Source organism: Mauremys reevesii, linkage group 4 (genome assembly GCF_016161935.1).
Source record: "Mauremys reevesii isolate NIE-2019 linkage group 4, ASM1616193v1, whole genome shotgun sequence".
NCBI classification, from domain to species: domain Eukaryota; kingdom Metazoa; phylum Chordata; order Testudines; family Geoemydidae; genus Mauremys; species Mauremys reevesii.
This window is the reverse complement of record NC_052626.1, coordinates 103134708-103150415: the sequence shown is the minus strand read 5'-3', so window position 1 is coordinate 103150415 and position 15708 is coordinate 103134708. Positions and strand designations below refer to the sequence as shown.

At 44.7% G+C, this 15708-nt stretch overlaps 1 protein-coding gene across 2 annotated transcripts in view; it reads left to right on the top strand.

The window, feature by feature from the left end:
* The first annotated feature begins 1453 nt into the window (after window positions 1–1453).
* Window positions 1454–15708, top strand: part of PIK3C2A (phosphatidylinositol-4-phosphate 3-kinase catalytic subunit type 2 alpha) — a 91719-nt gene continuing 77464 nt past the window's right edge. Inside the window, exon 1 of one of the 2 annotated variants that reach the window (XM_039533640.1) lies at window positions 1454–1700. The gene's annotated coding sequence lies outside the window, so the exon portion shown is untranslated. Of the gene's footprint in view, window positions 1701–15107; window positions 15242–15708 lie in introns of those variants that run through there. The other variant, XM_039533642.1, reaches the window with a different exon arrangement.

Here is a 15708-nt window from a genome sequence, read left to right as displayed (position 1 = left end):
ATAATGCATTTTATTAGATATTATGAGATGTTATATTTGCCTAATATTGGTCTAAAATGCCATGTATAATACTTTTGAACATACAAAAACAATTTGTACTTTTCAGAGATTATTAAAACAACATTTTTATTTCTTTTTCATTCTGACAGTTCAGAAAAATTCAGCACTCCAAATGCTGATAATTTGGGGGCTATAAAATATTTTGTAAAGTTACAGTAAGTGAATATTTATTTAATAGATGTCCCTGATTACATTATAGCCTTTTCCACTGACAATGATGAAATACTTACTTCTGCTATTAAAAATCACAAGCTAAATATATCTAACTCTATTTTACTAGCGTCATTCCAAAACTCTTGTTTGATTTATTTTCTCTTCCCCAGAAAGCACACTCAGTACCCTTCCTCCACAGCATGTGATAAAGGAAGTTCATTGTATTTGTACTGAACTGAAGCCCCGGAGAAGGACATGTTACGCAAGTTTCCAGTAATTCTGAAAATTCTTACTGAGATCAGACGATAAGAAAAGGAAATTAGGTTGAGTAGCACCTCCCCCTAAAATCTCTGCATCTCTTTGGATATAGCAATTCATTTTGATGTCAATATCCAGCCTTTAGAGAGGTATATACAGCCTGGTCAAAGATTTTTTGGTTCAATTAAACTGAAGGTAGTCTTTAAAATATGTCCTTATTGATGCAATGTGCTTTTCCAGGAGATATTTAAAATCTCCCTCAGTTCTTCCACATTAGAACTGACACAGCTTCACAGTCTGTGCTGTTTGTGCAATGACACAATAGGCATTTTCCTGCCTGTGCAGCTCATTGATTTCAAGAGAAAATTTTCACAATGGTCTTTCTTGAGTAGTGTTTGAAAGCTGTATGCAAATCACCAGTTTATCCCAGGCCCCATTTGAGAGGGCCCCCAAACCGAGTGGCATTGTGACCTGGTGTGCCACTCAGCTTTGGCCTGGCAACACATTGACAGGGGTTGCTGCTCATGTTACTTACTGAACTTTGGCCCAGCATCCCCTTGCTAATATGACCCCTAAAGCAAGAGTAGTTCAGTTGTGCGTACCAGGTGAAAAATTTCTGGCAGGGATTTTTGTTGCTACAAAATACACAGGCTCTGCAGAACGTGGGATACCCTCAACATGAGCCAGATCTGGCCACAACATGAGCCATGCACTCTGAGCCAGAACATGGAATCTGCTCCCCCCCCCACGTTACAGGAACCAGCCTGTTGGGTATGGAGGTTGGTTCCAGTATAAAAGGGGGCAGTTGGGGCTGGCTGGCTGCCCTGCCACCTCCCCGTGGGGCTGTGAGCAATAGGCCATGGTTCAAGTGACTCAGCCCCACCACGTCATTACAGCCACAACAGTGACGTAACAATAACAACACATGTGAGCTCACGCAGAGCCCCACCCTTGCGCAACAGGCCACGCTCCGCCCCCGCCCGCAGGGTCCCGCCCTTATTCCCCCCTTTCCCCGCCCCCCAGCAGAGTCGCTCCTCCTCCTGCCCGTCTCTTCAGCGCCTGGGCTCCGCCCCCAGGAGGCGGGCTCGCGGGCCCGGCCGGAAGTGAGCGCACGGCGCGGGGGGGTTGGGCCGGCGGCGGGCTCGTCCCTCCAGTGACTTTATCCGCGGTGGCGGCGGCGGCGGCAGGGACGGGCAATGGCTGCTCCCGCGGGGCAGCGGCGCGGCGAGGTGAGCGCGCGGCCGGTAGCCGGGACCTCCGGCCCGCGGGGCGGCTCGGTGCCTGCGGTGGGCCCTGCCCGGCATCCGGGGGGCCGGGCTCGCCCTCCCGGGCTGGGCCCCTGCGGCGCCCGGCGCCCTCCCGCCGGGACCCCGGCATCGCCGCCCCGTCCCGGGGCCTGCCCGGCCCCTGCTCGGGCGCCTTCCCCCGGGGCCACGGCCAGTGAGGCGGCCGCCGAAGAGTTGCCTGATTTCAGCTCCCGCCGGTGCCGTGCGGGGCAGGGGGACTGGCCGTGTCGGCAACTCTCGCTCCCCGGGCTCGGGCCTCCTGCCGCCCTTGGTGTCGGTCCCCGGGGCTCCGGGTTGAGCGGATGCTGTGACCCCTTCGGGTGACTTTCCGCCTCGCAGGGGCGGCCGGGCCCGGGACGCAGCGGGGCATCCCGGCACAGTTCGCCCCGGCTCTGAAGCCGTCGCTATAACTTGCTTTTTCCTTTACGTGGGTTCAAGTTTGCCGGGGGGTGGGCGCCCATAAACTGCCACGTGAAAATGCCTGTTAATTGCATTATTTCAAGCGGTAGAACATTTCTTCTAATCGCAAGATCTTTGTTGCAAGATCTGTTGAATAACATTTTCCATTTATATAGCATCATTCACTTCTAAGGATCTGATTGCATTTCAGAGAGCGTATATGATGTCAGGGTTGCTACCTAGGGTGGACTGGAGGGGGTAGGTGTTAACTGCTATATAGCTTAGTGAACAACCATGAAAGCCAAAAAAAAAAACTTTGATGCTGCATACTGAATCAAATGTATAGTCTTACGTAAAGTACACCCCCCCCCTTCCATGCCAATGTAGAGTAGATGGGATCTCAGTTGCCATCTACAATACCCACAAAAGTTAAACTGCATTTACTTGGTTTATTGTATCATGGATGGCCAAGGAGCTTAACTGATCACGTGTTGGTATTTGACCCTGTTGTTCCAGTTAAGTTGAGCATTTCAACTCTGATTCTTAAACCACTATGTTGTCTCTTTTTTAAAATTACTCTTTAGACATAAGAACAGGAGTACTTGTGGCACCTTAAAGACTAACAAATTTATTTTAGCATGAGCTTTGTGAGCTGTAGCTCACTTCTTCGGATGCATAGTCTTTAAGGTGCCACAAGTACTCCTGTTGTTTTTACAGATACAGACTAACACGGCTGCTACTCTGAAACCTGTCTTTAGACATAATCACTTTCCCCTTTGTAATACATAGTTGTCTATGTACTTTCATCTAAGTCTTATTCTTTATTGAAGCCAAGAAAATATAAAACATGAACATGTGTTTTTGGTAGTATAAATAACTTTTTTTAAGATTGTCCAATGCTTGGGGAGGAAAGATGGGTAAAGAGGACACTAGCAAGAAAATAACTGGAAGAGGGAAATAAGATATGGAAGGTGGAAGAAAGGAAAATTGTCTTAGTGATGTTTATAACTACTGTGTTAAATGTGCCGCCCCCCCCCCCCAAACAGTGACATGAAAGTGGTGGTGTTTTGCTGACTACTGATTTTAAGGTGTAAAAATAACTAACGTATTAGGAGAATCTCCTATTTTGGAGAAATGGATGGATGTAAAATAACTGGAAATCCTAATGTTTCAGAGGAGACCTTTACAGCTCCTATTGAGAACGTAGTATGTGCAGCAGTCATGAGTGGAATCCTAAAGAAAATGGAAGGGAAGGATAAACTGTAAGGGGCGGGGGAAGGAATGAAGTTACAAAAAGGGAAGTATCTTGACATCCACTGGTAATGCTTGTTAATTCAGAATGGAGTTCAGGCTCTTATTCTCGCAGAGGCTGTTTGCTTTTCCCTGTAATACTTCATCACTCTATCTGATGCAGATTAGACCTGAAAGAGAGGTTTCTGTGGTTGCCTTGAGGGAGAAAATAGGTTAAACTTAGTTATGTTATCAGGTCCTCTCCAGAAAAATGGAGAGGGGCAATTGAAGGCAGGAGAAACTGAAATAAAGTGCAGTGAGGAAAGATGAGCATGAATAAAGGAGTGATGAAGCAAGGAAGCTGCACTGAAGAAAAATGTGCCTGGTGGAAGAAAGTTAGACCCAGAGAAGAAAAAAATAATGCTTGCTTTTAAAGGGGTGAGAGAGTCATTTTTTTGTTGACTAACAATCTAATGGTGGTGCTTTTAAAGGAGCATAATTAACTTTTAAAATGTACTTCAGTCTTCTAATAACACCTAGAGAAAATCACAGTAAAAAGATTAGACAACATTTTTCCCCCCTGTTGGCTTGCTTTAACATAAAATGCTTTATGTAGTGAGTTTTGGATCAGTTTTGATTTAATTTAAATCTCGATCCTGCTAGCAGATTGTCTGTGGTGATCTGTATCCTCCAGGAGTACCATTGTTGATGGGGCTCTGTGGGGCATAAGGGTTCACCAGCACAAATCAACAAAAATAAATGTAGGAGGAGAGTCTAGTCATTTTTCTCTTTTGTGTGGAACATTCAACAGTAATCAAGAAACAAGCTACTTAAAAATAGGAAAATGTGATTGTAAAACCACAACAATTGTCACAGGTCTTTAGGAGCAGATTTAATACCTGAAATTTCATTTAACTTTTCTCTTTAAATTGACTGGATTTGAAATTGGTGGTGTGCCTTACCCTCGATTGCTAGTTAGAAGTACTATTTTAGTTTTATCTGTAGAGCCCCGTGTGGATACAAACTTTATATCGTCATCCGATCTGTGATCTACAAATATGGCCTGCATATAGCAGCATCTGTGGATGTGAGTATCTACAGATATAAAGCAGATTTGCAGGGCTCTAGATCGTTACTATCAATAAATAGCTTCATGCAATTGATGAGTTTTTGTCCGACCCACTGTCAGTTCCTCATTGTGGTAATGTCTCTGTGTGGTCCTTTAAATGCCATCTGAATGTAGTAAACTAGGATTTGAAATACATTTTAATTCCTAGAGTCAATGATATCACTGAATTCCAGTCAGAAAAGTACATTGAAATGGAATGTTAGCTCTGTTTATAAACCTTTAGATGAAGTTTAATGGCAACTTATAAAGAGTTAACAATTCTTGATGTAGTAAACAGTCCAGTGTATGGGGTTTGTTTTTTCTTTAGAATTCCAAAACCCACCCTGTAAAATGCAGTATTACGTTTTGAATTTAACCTACTGAAGTAGAAAAGAAAGTTTCTTTGAATTTTTTGACTGCCTTTTAGTATCTATGGTTGGTGCAGAATTTACTGTAGCATTCCATTTTTATTGGGGAAAGTACAGCAAAGTTTGGAAAAAAATTGTTAAAGAATATAAATCAGTTGTATGGATGTGTAGATCTAACAAATCTAACAAATTGCTGTACATATTTAAAAAATGAGGAAATAGATTTTTAGCTACTTGGCAAGGCTAGATAGTTCATTATTTATTCTCCAACAGTCAGTGACACCACCTCTTAATACAGCACTCTTTGTACTTTTTATACATCAAAAAGGGTAGTTGCGGTATCGATTATTGCAGGAGAGTGCAGAAGTCTGGACTCTAGATTTGGCAAGTAAGTGAAGGAGGAAATATTTGCTAAATGTACTTGTAGTAATGAAATCTGCACATTATGAAAATGATTTGGAATCAACTGTTGGCTTTTCAAAGTGCATATGATGAAATTTTTGTGGGAAGGCTTACCCACAATAACTTAACTATTTTAATGTTAAGTGTTAAGTACAATGCAGATTCCATAAACTCTGTGAAGCAGGTGGGAAGGAAGTAGGTGGCTCAGGACATTTGCAATAGGATATACTGTCATCAGTTCAGACCTAGATGTCAGTACTGTTATCACTGTGTGGTTACATTGGTGGAATGAGTTGGTATAAATTGAGTTCATAGCATACAAGTTTCAAGATAGCTTCACTATTTTGGTACCTCCACAAGTAACTGTCATGTGGTTTATTCCTGGTTTTTCTGGTTGAAGTGCCTTGTTAGGTTTTCTCAAAAGCTTGTACCAATCTGGGACTCCCTGGGGTAAAGGGTATTTTTTGAACAGTAAGGTTTTTCCTCCTCATGTTTTTTCCCTACTTGTGAAGTTTGCCTGCTGTGGAGAATACCATGCTATAAATTCCTTGCCATTTGGTTAGAGTTCTCTCTAGTGTTTTATTGCTGCATATTATTTTGTACAGGTTTTCCCCACTATCTCAAAGGGGTGATTATAGTTTTTCCTTAAACAGGAAAAGTCTGTACATTCTTTAAACTCAACCTAAGTCATTATTATGTGTTCAGCAAATACACAGTAGTTTAATTCTGTGAGATTGAAAAGCAAAACAACCATAGGGACTACTCTTTAAGAACAAAAAACACACAGCCTAAGGCGTTGTCTACGCTGCCACTTTACCACGCTGCAACTTTCTCACTCAGGGGTGTGGAAAAAACACTGCCCTGAGCACTGCAAGCTTCAGTGCTGTAAAATGGCAGTGTAGACAGTGCACCAGTGCTGGAAGCTACTCCCCTCATGAGGGTGGGGTTTTTACAGCACTTGAAGAGCCTCTCTCTCAGCGCTGGTGCTGCGACTACATAGGGCTTGGCTACACTTGAAAGTTGCAGCGCTGGGAGTTACAACGCTGGTCATGCAGCTGTGCAGGAGCAGCGCTGGTGTGTGGCCACACTCACAGCTACCAGCGCTGGTGTGTGGCCACATTTGCAGCATTTACAGCGCTGTTGGGAGTGCTGCATTATAGGCAGCTATCCCAACATTCAAGTGGCAACAACGTGCTTTTCAAAAGAGGGGGGTGGAGGGTGGTGTACTGTGACAGGGAGCGGGGAAGATAGAGTGGATTTTTGGAGCCAACACTGTGTGTTAGCTTCCTGGATTGAAAAATCACAAAATGTTTGCGAACCCTTAGTCTTAATTGCAAACAGCCTGCATCCAACGCTGTTTCTCTGTCAAGCAAACATTCACTCCCTGCCTCTCATTTGATCGTTCACAGCCAGGTACAGATAGCTCTTGTTTGCTGTGATCAGTGTTTGTTTTTTTAGATAAGCAGTTCAACGGAGCTCCAATCGGAGTTCACAACAAAACAAAGAGAGGCTGCATAACAAAACAAAGAGTAATTTAGTTAAAAGCATTCTGGGATATCTCCTTATTCCCTGGAGGCCAATAAAAGCGCTGGTGTGTGTCCACACTTGATGAGCAGCGCTGGATCACCAGCGCTGCAATCGCTACACCCCAACCTGACCAGGTGTACAGCCAGCGCTGCAGCCAGGGAGTTGCAGCGCTGGATGTGCCTTGCAGGTGTGGACGGTTACTAATTGCAGCGCTGGAAAGCCTCTACCAGCGCTGCAACTTGCAAGTGTAGCCAAGCCCATAGTCACTTTTTAACATTGCTAGTGAAGACATACCCTAATTTTATTTTCAAGAAACTTGGGCTATTGTACGTCAAGGCATTACTTTACTTTAAGAAGGTTGGAAATGTACCTATAAGTTACCATCACTAGTTAGTGCTGGAATTTTTAGAACGTCATTGGGTGGTCAGATTGCTGATAGTTGTAAAATTTCTCTTAGAAAATGACTGAAAAAAAGTACACTGCTTTTGAGTGTACTGTTGTGTACCTCACTGAAATGAATGATTATAAATAATAGGTTAAATGAGATTGTGATCAATATCATATTTTGGGACAGGAAATTGCTGTCCAACTCTGTTTAAGTAGATCAAGAATGTTAAATGTAGTGTGAGCAGCTGGTGAGATTACCTCTGTTTGGGGTAATAGGATTTCTCTGTAGAAAAGACATCTTTGTAATTCCCAGTGAATTTTTTTAATCTGGATTTGAGGAGTTTTCTAAGAAATTGAAGTTTAAAATTCTGGAAAAATGAAAGTACTCTGGAATTCTTTATTTGGATTTTCCACCCAAAATTATAAATTCATTCCTAATCTTCTCAATAGTGACATTACTGTTAGAATGTTGTACATGTTACAATTTTCCTGTTTTGGTAGGCAAAATATAATATATTGTAACTTGGGGAATATAATGTTCCTGCTGGGTAGCCTTATCTGTAGAAGATAAGTCTAACATTTCATCTGGCAGTTTCCTCACGACCTTAATATTGATACAGCTTTTAAAATATTACTTTTCGAATAGTTTTATAAAATGATCTACTTGGAAATCAGTATTGAGTAAACAGATAAATGTCAACGTCTGAATGCTTTTTGTTAAAGTATTGCTTGGGGGAAATACTCAATTCGTTCAGAGCCATGAAAACAGGTTGCATAATAGTTGGCAGATGTATGGCTTAGTAAATCTAATCAAATACCAGTACACTTGCTGTAAATAAGTTTATTCACTCTCATTGCTAAAGACAGTTTAATTCAGTTCTGTCAATTGGAGAAAAAACAATATTTTGGATGTTGTTCAGTGTGAAACTGATTCCATATGCTGTCTTTGGAATCTATAGCAGAAACAGAACCAACAATTAGGTACTTCTGTGCTCTTTCACTATCAAAGGGGATGTGGGGCTCAATGTTCCTCTGAGTGGACAGGAGCAGAAAACCCGCAGTCTTAAGATAGAGGGTCCATTTTATGGCATCCTGTCTCTGGCCCCACAGAAGTCCCTATCTGGGTGCTACACCAGGATTAGATTTTGTGGGTGGGGACAGGGTCAGGGCTTGAGGTGCAGGCTCAGCCACTCATGCTGTGATCTGTTCCCATTCCTTGGTGTTTTCCTGTAGGAATTAGTGCTGATCCCATCAACTTTATGCATTTTAACACTGGAGTTGCCCTCAGGTGACCCTGCTGCCTCTTTTTTTCCTGCTGTTTTTTGAGGTGGGAATGGTTTGTTTTTTCTCTCTTGGAAGCTTGGAAATGGGGGTGACCATAGAGTTAGAACTGGGCAGTGGGGTGACTGATACAACTTCTCCCGGAAGTGGAGCAAGGAAGCAAAGAAACCAGTTGCGGGATTTGCCTTGTAACTTTAATCAAACTTGGTTGTTAGATCTGTTTGTAACTAAAACTGCGTCATTGTCCATTGGTTGTATCCTTCAAAGCTGTTGGAGATAATGTGTACAACAGTTACAGCCCAGAGCTATGTTGACATAATTGATGCTAATACATAGACAAAGTACACAGGTATCTTAGTTCAACTTCAGATGCAGGGGAAAATCAGTGACGTGGAAAAAGGAAACTGTCAGATTTTATATTTTCAAATAAACTATTGCAATCAATTAAATTAAAAAAAAACATAAGTATTTGACAAATGCCATTTAAGTATTTGGATGGAGAATTGTGCTCTTGAAGGCAAATAAGTGAAGTACCTAGTTTAAAACTACACCTCTACCCTGATATAACGTGGGTTCGCATATAACACGGTAAAGCTCTGACACACAGCGTGTTAAGGGTGCCGGACCAGGCCGGGGCTGAGGGGTTTGATAAGGGGCAGAGAGTCTTGGGGGCAGTCAGGGGCTCCCCCCCCCCCGCCAGGGTCTTGGGGGAAGGAGCTGTGGGAGGGCACTTTTGGGGACTCTGCAGTCCCAGAGTGGCCCGGGGGCTTAGCGGAGGGCCAGGAGCAGCCCACTCTGCTTCCCTTGCCCCAGCCCCAGCCATGTCGCTCGGGGGAGGGGGCTTGGGGGAAGGGATTTCCGCCCCCCCACAGTCACCAGCAGTGGTGGAAGCAGAGCAGCCCAGCCCGAGCCCACTTCTCTCCGCCAGCTCCCAGCCGCAGCGCTCCGCTTCCCGCCGCAGGTGAGTATGGGGAAGGCGTCCTTTCCCCAACCTACCCACACTCATCGGTGGCAGGAAGCAGAGCGCTGCGGCTGGGAGCTGGCAGAGTGGAGTGGGCTGGGGCCGCCTCACTCAGCTTCCTGCCGCTGGTGAGTGCAGGGGGCGTCGTTTCCCCAACCTCCCTGCACTCACCAGCAGCGGGAAGCGGAGCAGCCCAGCCCCAGCCAGCTCCGCTCCACCAGCTCCCAGCTGTGGCGCTCCACTTTCCGCAGGGCAGGTGAGTGCAGGACCTTTCCCCAGCCGCCCCCCAGTGACACCGCTTTCCTTGCCCCAGCCCCAGCCGAGCGGGCTGGGGCCACATCGCTCTGCTTCCAGCTGCAGGTGAGTGCAGGGGGGCATCCTTTCTCCAACCTCCCTGCACTCACCAACAGTGGGAAGCGGAGCACCGTGGCTGGGAGCTGGTGGAGTGGAGCGGACTGGGGCCACGCTGCTCTGCTTCCCGCTGCTGCCGGTGAGTGCCTGTCAGGGGGGTGGATAGGGGTCAGAGCAGTCGGGACGGGGGGGTTGGGTAGGGGGTGAGGTCCTGGGGGTGATTAGGGAGGGGGGGGTCTCTGGAGGGGTGTTCAGGGAACAAGGAATTAGGGGGCAAAGCAAGTTTGATATAACGTGGTCTCAACTAGAATACGGTCAGATTTTTTTTTTCTCTCAAGTACTGCGTTATATCAGGGTAGAGGTGTACATTCTAATGGTATCGGGTGCAGTATATCTCAGTAGTTGAGATCAGAGCAAGAATTTTGAGTCTTTTGGGGTTACTTCCAGTGTTTGGAAGACTTGACTGAAAGCACAGTTACACCTAGCTGTTAGCTAGGCCTAGAGCTTCCAATGAATTCCAGTTGTCGCAAACACCTTTCATGAATTTTTAACACAAGATCAGTAACAATGCAGGAATCTCATATTTCTCTTGCCCTGGGATTTGAATTTAAATGTAATGCTGCTGTGAATCCTAGAGCCTGAGAAAAGAGTTCTACTCTGATCACTCACCCTTCTGTTCACAAATCTTGCAGAAGTTTAACTAGGTACTCTTAATTGCCTTCTGAATTTGATAAGCTACAATTTTAGGCATTTTTCACTCTGGTATATAAGAAATTTTGGCAGATGTTGTGCAGTCCACATTCAAAACCAAGTTAGACAGTCTGTTTTGTATTAGCTAAAATTGAGGGAGCATTAGCTGATATATTAATCATATGAATTCAACATTAAAATGTTGGCATGCATGAAATCAAGTCCTGTTAAAGCTATTGCAGTCCCATCAAGTGTGTTTGGTTCCCCTCCCCCCCCCCCCCAACTACTAGAAAACTGCAGTCCAGTTATACCAATGATGCAGAATCGGAGAACAGGTTTAGACATTTGGTTTGGCTTTCTGAATACCCTGTCTAAAGACAAGCCTTGAATGCTGTGATCAAACTAAGTGTGTGCACAATGACCGAATGTCTGCCTGTCAAAAATAAAACTAGAAAGGAACTTTGACTTCCATTAATATACTTAGATGTAATTGGGGGTTAGTTAAAGTATGCAACTGTTGACTACTTCATTGTATGAAAGTGATTCATGATAGAAAATCTTCTGAACTTGTAAAGTCATTAATAGACAAAGTTTTCTAAGGATGGGCTCTTATATGTTGCTAATCATGGGTGTATTGCCACAGATGTGTAGCACTGCACTGTACTTGAGAGCCAAGTGTTGATATCAGACCATGGCCTAAAAACATCCACTTGCCCATGGAGAGTGGGAAGCTTTTTCTAGGAAAAGAATGAGTGCCTGAGTCCTCAATTTCTTCAAAACTTAAGTTTTGCTTATTTAAATCCCTTTAAAGTTTGAAAATAGCCTGTGTAAACTGATGCAGTTTTCTGATGAATCGGAAAGATATTGCATTGCTTCTGCTGCTCTTAATTTTTCCAAACAGCACCAAAGTGAAAATCATGTAATTCTTGGCAGTTGCTGCTGACCAAAGGGTTCTGAATAGTGCCAATGAGTATGTTGAATCTCGTTAGCTTTCCCAAGCAACAGCAGACTAATACTTTAACTCAAAGCAGTTTTCCTGCTGCTATTTAGGAGCCTCAGGGAAACAGTGAAACTGTTACAAATAGTACCAATACTCAGAGCTATGTCTAGCAGCAGTGCCTGGAGTTTATTCAGAGGAGGATCAAAAAGTATAGCAGGCTGGAGAAAGATAAAATAGTGGACACTTATCCATTCTCATAACACCCAAGAATCTCTAGTGTTGAGGAAGGGAGAGACCAAACTTTCTCCCTTCTAGTAGTTGGGAGGAAAGGAAATGAGGGATAGAGCTTCAGATCCATCATCTCTGCACATCTATTTAACTAGCCAGCTGCTGGTATAAAAGATTGAGGGAACCAGGCACTGCACTCTGCCTCCTCAGCAACTGGTGTGAGAAGTAACTACAGGGTTAGTGGTCTGTGGCAAGTAGGTTCAGTCCTTCAGTAGGTGACCAGTAGATATTTGGAGAGAAACCTTTTCAGAAAACTGTATTGCAATGTTCTTGCAAGAGAATTGTGAATAAATAAGTGTGCACCATTTCAAATCAGTGGGCACAACAAGCATGCCGCTACCTTGCATCAATGGAGTACAGTACTCTATTTGCTTTCATAGAAAATGCCTTGATTGCAGAGGTGTGTAGAATAGAATAAAACCAGTTTAATTCACCACAAATTCCTATGAGAGTCTATGATTTTTCTAACATTGTTGCTATGCCCTTTATGACTTATCTGAAATGTTCTTGAGGGAGTAGGAAAACTGGTGACCTTCTGAGAAGCTGTGTGAGACAGCCATAACAACTCTCATTTGGGACCATATTTTTTTTTTTAATTTGCTGGGAAAGATGCAAAACGTCTGTCTGGTACTTAAAAACATAGGCATGTTTATGCAAACTGGTGATAGGATAAATTTACAAAGAAGTGTGTGTAACACTCCTCTTTAGTCTTCACAACTGGAGAATTCCATTAACCTGTAAACATCCATTAGCATAAACTAGTTTTAAGTCAAAGACTAGACTTTGGGGGAGGAGAAAAAAGGCTTTATAAAACCTAATATAAATAGGGAACTCTTTCAAATTTTCAGTGTAGTGTTCTATTTTTCAGCATTTCCATAAACTGTTGTCAACCCAAACACCACAGCAGAACCTGATGGCAAGTTGACCTGTATGTTCAAGCTGAGCAAAATGTAAAAATAAACAGTATGAAGGGGAAAGTAAATTTAAAAGAAAATATTAGTAAGAAAGTAGGGCTGTCAAGCAATGGAAAAAGATTAATCGTGATTAATGACACTGTTAAATAATAGAATACCATTTATTTAAATATTTTGAGATGTTTTCTACATTTTCAAATATATTGATTCCAATTACAAGACCATACGAAGTGCAATGCTCAGTTTATAATTTTGATTACAAATATTTGCACTGTAAAAAGATAAACAAAAGAAATAGTATTTCAGTTCACCTCATACAATTACTGTAGTGTAATCTCTTTATCATGAAAGTTGAACTTACAAATGTAGAATTTTTTATATTATTGCACTCAAATAGAACCATCTAAAATTTTAGAGCCTACAGTTCCACTCAGTCCTAATTCTTGTTCCTCCTTTAGAGGAATCTTGCCTTTTTTTATCTCAGCAAGTCAATATTCTGGAGATGGGAGGGTGAGAGTTGTGCAGGAAAAGGGTGAATTCTTGATGCTGATCCAGTTTCTGGGTTCACCTCCTGTCTGCAGAGAGTTTCCATCTTAGAAATCTGCATTCAGTGCTTGAGGAGGGTGGGGTGGAAGGGAAGCAAGCAATGACTCGTGCAGGAGGAGGATCCAGGAGGTGTCTTGCTGCTGCTTATGGAAAGGGGGGTTTCTGGTATCAGGATTGCCTCCTTTTACTGAGCCAGGTGGGCTCCCTTCAGCTGAGCAAGCCCTAGTTTGCAAGGGAGGGTAGATTATTACCTAAGGGACTCCGCATGCAGCAGGGGAGGAGAGGCTGGTGCAGTGAAACCCCTGTGAGCCAGACCCCTGTTCTCTATGGGTATCTCCTGGAATGAGGGCCCAGCTAGGGGGGCACTGGAGCACAGTGCGGGGATGTCAGTCCCTGGAGTGAGGAGCCAGCCAGGGGCAATGGCACATGGCAAGGGAGGTGGGTGTTAGTCCCCAGAGTGAGGGACTGGCTGTGAGCAGTAAGGCATGGTGCGGGAGTGGGTGTCGGTCCCCAGAGCGAGGGGGCTGGCCAGGGGTAATGGGGGACAGTGTGGGAAGGGTGTCGGTCCCTGGAGCGGGGGGCATGGTGGGGTCAAGATCCCCACCTCTCCATTGGAGCTGGGATGGGAGCCACTTCTCATTTCCTCTTCTCTTCCCGCCCTCTGGAGGTGGGTTGGATTATTGCACTTGACAGGACACTGTGCAGCCAATGATGCCATTCCTGCCCAGAGGTATGTGATTAATGCTGGTTTAAAAAAATTAACCCATTAATTTTGTTTTCAGTTAATTGCAGGCATTAACTGTGATAGACAGCCTACAAGAAAGTTTGTACACCTCTACTCTGATATAATGTGGTCTGATATAATGCGGATATAATGCAGTAAAGCAGTGCACCGGGGGATGGGGCTGCTTTACCTCATTATATCCGAATGTGTTACTGCAAGCGGTTCCTTTGCGCGCGCGCGCGCACACACGTTACTTGCTGTGGCCATCCCTGCCCCCCCCCAGCTCACCTCCACTCCGCCTCCTCCCACGAGTGTGCTGCAGCCCCACTTCTCCCCCAATCAGCTGTTTGGCGTGGCAAGCATGGGAGGGAGGAGAAGCGAAGCTGTGGCGCACTTGTAGGAGCAGGCGGAGGCAGAGGTGGCTGGCGGTGGGCACAGCAAGTAAGGGGGGTTGCAGAGGAACTGCTTCTCGCCCCAGCTCACCTCTGCTCTGCTGCCGCCGCCACCCATGAGCACGCTGCTCAGCTCCACTTCTCCTCCCTCCCAGAGTTGCTGTTCCAAACAGCTGATTGGCATGGCAAGCGTGGGTGGGAGGGGGGAGAAGCAGAGCTGTGGTGTGCTCATGGGAGGAGGCGGAGTGGAGGTGAGCTGGGCCCCCCGGGGAGGGTCGCAGCAAGTAACAGGGGGAGGGGTGCAGTGGAACCGCTCCAGCTCATCTCCGCCTCCTCCCCTGAGAGTGCTGCTGCTGCACCACTTCTTCTCTCCTTCTCCTCCCCCCCCCCCTTTGCCAGGCCAAACAGCTGATTGGCATGGCAAGCCTGGAAGGGAGGGAGGCGGGGAGAAGCAGAGCAGCAGTGGTGTGCTCAGGGAGTCAGGCGGAGGTGAGCTGGGATGGGGAGTGGTTCCTCTCTACCCTAATATAGCGTGGTCTCACCTATAACAGTGAGATTTTTTGGCTCCCAAGCACCACGTTTTATTGGGGTAGAGGTGTATATAGATGTTGTGCCCCTTGAATTATGCCTTAAATATATTCTTTGTGTATGCATGTAATGGAAGGAACATATAGGAACCATATTCCTGCACTAGTATGGTGATGGGTGTTGAGGGCAAATCTGTTCAGTGAGGAATTTAGGTTGAAATCAAGAAGGAAATAGAACATAAACTAATCTGTAGCTATAAGGCTTGGAGGCAGCTAAATACAAATTTTAAATCTGGGCTCTCAGTTCTATTGCAGGTTTAACATGCTGAGCCTGATTTATCCATTGCCCTGCACCTTGCATATCTGTGCACAGTGAGTGTGAAACATGACTTTCTGAATGGAAGCATTTTGTGTCCATTTTACACTCTTTACACTAGAATCATAGCTAGGTAAGGTTCAAAGCAATGGGGGAACTGATTCACTTTTTTTTTTTTTTTGGTAGTGTGCATCTTTATAGAGTATCATAAGCTGGTGGAGTTGATTGCTAAACCAGCTGATCCAAATATTTAGTGCAAATTTCTTCCTAAAGGTTTTATTGTGAAGGGCTTATTATAAAGTTTGTTAGAAAGAAAAAAAAAAAAAAGGCCTTTGCTTCCCAATGCTGCTTTATTATTTCCTCCCCCTACCCTTAGCAGTTTGAAGTCTAACCGCAGAATTTGGGTACCGTATTTTCTGGCGTATAAGACGACCCCCTAATTTTCAAGCTAAAACATAGGTTTTGGCCTATACTCGCCGTATAAGACTACCCCCCCTTCCGAGGCAACACCCCCCACCCACGTCCTGCCCCCCCTCAGAAACCACAACCCATAACCCCCCTGCCCTGCTTCTTGTCCCCCTCCCCCCCCCAAGTCCAATC